Genomic DNA, 3712 nt, shown 5'->3' with positions numbered 1-3712 from the left:
CAAAATGTGAATGCTTCACTCCTTCTTTAAAAGGGGAACAAGAATACCCTTGGCAGGGAATAGGGAGGCAAAGATTAAAACAGAGGCAGAAGGAACACCCACTCAGGGCCTGCCCCACATGTGGCCCATACATATACAGCCACCCAATTAGACAAGATGGATGAAGCAAAGAAGTGCAGGCTGACAGGAGCCGGATGTAGATCTCTCCTGAGAGACACAGCCAGAATACAGCAAATACAGAGGCCAATGCCAGCAGCAAAACATGGAACTGAGAACGGGACCCCTGTTGAAGGAATCAGAGAAAGGACTGGAAGAGCTTGAAGGGGCTCGAGACCCCATATGAACAACAATGTCAATCAACCAGAGCTTCCAGGGACTAAGCCACTACCCAAGGACTATACATGGACTGACTCTGGACTCTAACCTCATAGGTAGCAATGAATAGCCTAGTAAGAGCACCAGTGGAAGGGGAAGCCCTGGGTCCTGCTAAGACTGAACCCCCAGTGAACGTGATTGTTGGGGGGAGGGCGGTAATGGGGGGAGGGTGGGGAGGGGAACACCCATAGAGAAGGGGAGGGTGAAGGGCTAGGGGGATGTTGGCCCGGAAACCGGGAAGGGGAATAACAATAGAAATGTAAGTAAGAAATGCTCAAGTTAATTAAAAAAAAAAAAAAAGAAAAAACAAACAAGATGACTAAGAATGTAAGTCCATAGGAACAGAAAGCAGGTGGTCCCCTCAGGCCAGTATGAGTGTGCATGCATGTGCATATTGTTGTGTACATATGTGGGCATTTCATAGGTAATCTATTCTCCTTAGGTTAGCTTTTGTAATTTATGTCTTTCAATATACTCATAAACTTTGTTTAAAATTTTCAAAATTCTTGTTTTACATTATGTAATCATTATATTATATTGTATTTGTAATTATATTATATTATATTAAATAATTATTCATAACTTGGAATAATTTGGCTCATTGCATTTTTAGGATCTACTGACTCTACAATGGCGTCACCTTCCTATCTGATCTTGGTAATACCTGCCTTTTCTCATAGGTCTTTTTGATTGTCCCAATCTATCTGTTCAGAGTTTCTCAACATGTGTTGTGGCATATTCGAACTGGCTAATTCCTGTTTGTGGAGCTTTCGTATGAGCCAGTGCTGTTGGTAGCCTTCCTGGCTTGACCCGCTAGCCCTCCAGAGGCCAGCACCATTCTGATAGTAACACGTTAGACTGTGCTAATAGAAGTCACACCGACCTCTGAGGAAAAACACTAGGTGAGAGATTTATCACTTTCATTGACTATCCATCCTCCCCCCACTATTGGCATTTGACCCTAATGGTTCTAATCTTGTTCTTCTCTTTCCTTCTGTTCTTCCTTACTTTTTTCCCTCCATCCCTCATCCCTCCGTCCCTTCCTCCTTCCTTCTTAACTTCCTGTCTTCCTTTCTTTTCTGGTTTTTAAGGCACGCACTACCACCCAGCTTCTTGCTCTAATATTCACACAGACAGAGCACAGAGACCACGCCTCCTCTCCCACCACGTCTGCTAACTCCAACATCTCTCCAGTTCTCCGTTGCTTTTCTTCTCATCTTGGGTCATTTTCATTGTCCATGTGTTTCCCTAGTAAGATTCGACTGGATACCAAATGTAAAATTTACCTTGTTACTTCTGGGATATATTCTCCTGCTGTAAAAGCCCCTGAAGTGCACAACCAAGTTCCATGGAAATGCTCGGATTCTTTTGCGTTTTGCTTTTCAGATTTATTAGGTAGGAGAGGAGCTATGTAGAGCGAACCATTCTCCCTGCGCTCTGCCTAATGCGCGCGTGAATTACGAGGTTTTCCGGTGTGCCTGTTACTTCCGCAGTCCCACGTGAGCTCCGCATACTGCTTCCTTTATTTATGTCAGGCCATTTTTCCTCTTTGGTTGGGATAGTTCTCCCACATATTTATGTTGATATATACTCTGCCGTCTGATCCTCTGCAGATCTCTGGAACCTTCTTTCTCTTCATACCTACTGCCTTCTTTCTGGTACCCTGCCCATAAACTCTGGTACCCTGCCCATAAACTCTGGCTACCTTTGTCTCCCTGGACTCAGCTCTGCTTTCTAAACACTGGGAGCTCAACTCCATGTGGGATTTCCCACCTTGAGCTGCAGCCTGGAAGTTTTCTCACGGCCCCTCATCGAGAAGGGGAGGGGGAGGGATTAGGGGGATGTTGGCCTGGAAACCAGAAAGAGGAATAACAACTGAAATGTAAATAAGAAATACTCAAGTTAATAAAGATTAAAAAGAAAGAAAGAAACAAAATTCAGAAAAACAAACATCTGTAGAGGAATTTTAATTGACCAACATGGCTGCTCTGGCAAGTGATCACATCCAAAGACCTTCTAACTCTATATGATCTGGCCAGAAAGCAGACATGCCCTGTATTACAATCTGGCTGGAATACAGACACACCCTTAGTATAGTCCCTTAATCCCTAACAATGAAAGTAAGGTCAGTTTGTAGAAGGACGCAGCCATATTTGAAAATGATGTCTAGGGGCTGGAGAGATGGGTCAGTTGTTAAGAGCACTCACTGCTCTTCCAGAGGTCCTGAGTTCAATTCCCAGCAACCACATGGTGGCTCACAACCATCTGTAATGGGATCTGATGCCCTGTTCTGGCACGAAGATGGAGCACTCATATGTTAAATAAATAAGTGAATTTAAAGAGAGAGAGAGAGAGAGAGAGACCTCTAACTGAGGAGCAGATAAAGTGGTGAATCGGAGAAAGATTTGACAGAATGAGTCAGGTTACATCCAACTCAGATGAGAACAGCATAAGAAAGAGAAGATTTGTAAAAGCGGGAAGTGGAGGCATTTAACCAGGGCAATTTACAGAGACTAATTGAAGAGAGAACAAGCTAGACATGGATGAAGACAGAATAAGGCAGGGAATGAGAAGGAACCAGAAGATTAAAACATATTGCCAGAGACCAAGCAAAGCACTTCAGCCAGAAGCTAAGAGGAGCCAGGTTGAATCAGTCAGCTTAGAAGGTTAGTTTGTACAGAAACTAGAAGCTTCCAGGCCTAGGCCTAGGAATAGTTAGACAGAGAAAGAAACACTCAGGGCTCAGTTCAAGCCATGTATTCCCACAACTTGGGTGTGGCTCTCATCTCATTCCTTTATCTAAGGAAATAAAAATGGCATTTGCAAATATCAGACACTTTGTTTCCCATGAAGAATGAAGGTTTTTATTTCATGTGTTATGAATTGCTGGGGACATAGAAATTCACAAACATGAGGACCTGAGTTCAGATCCTTAACAAGCACATAGTAGCACTTGCCTGTAAACACAGAACTGTGAGATGGGGCTGGAGACAGAAAGATCCCCCAGAACCTTGTAGTCAGCAGGCCCAGTTCTATGTGGTGAAGTCCCAGGCCACTGAGAGACCCTGTCTAAAGCAAAACATGGAGGTTGTCGGAGGGCTCCAAGATTGTCATCTCACCTCCACATGCAAGCCATTCACATGAAGACCTTTCCCCACAGGTGTAACTACATACATACATGCCAAATCGTGTGTGTTGCGGGGATGCAAAAGTGAAAAAAGATCAATTTTGGAGAAAGAAGGAGGCCAGCAAACATGGGTGGAATGTAATAGGGAATGAACATAATCAAAATGCATAGTATACACACATAAAATATCATAATGGAGTGCTATTTGGT

This window comes from Rattus norvegicus, chromosome 15 (assembly GCF_036323735.1).
Source record: "Rattus norvegicus strain BN/NHsdMcwi chromosome 15, GRCr8, whole genome shotgun sequence".
In the NCBI taxonomy this organism is placed as follows: Eukaryota; Metazoa; Chordata; class Mammalia; order Rodentia; family Muridae; genus Rattus; species Rattus norvegicus.
This window is presented reverse-complemented; position numbering follows the sequence as displayed.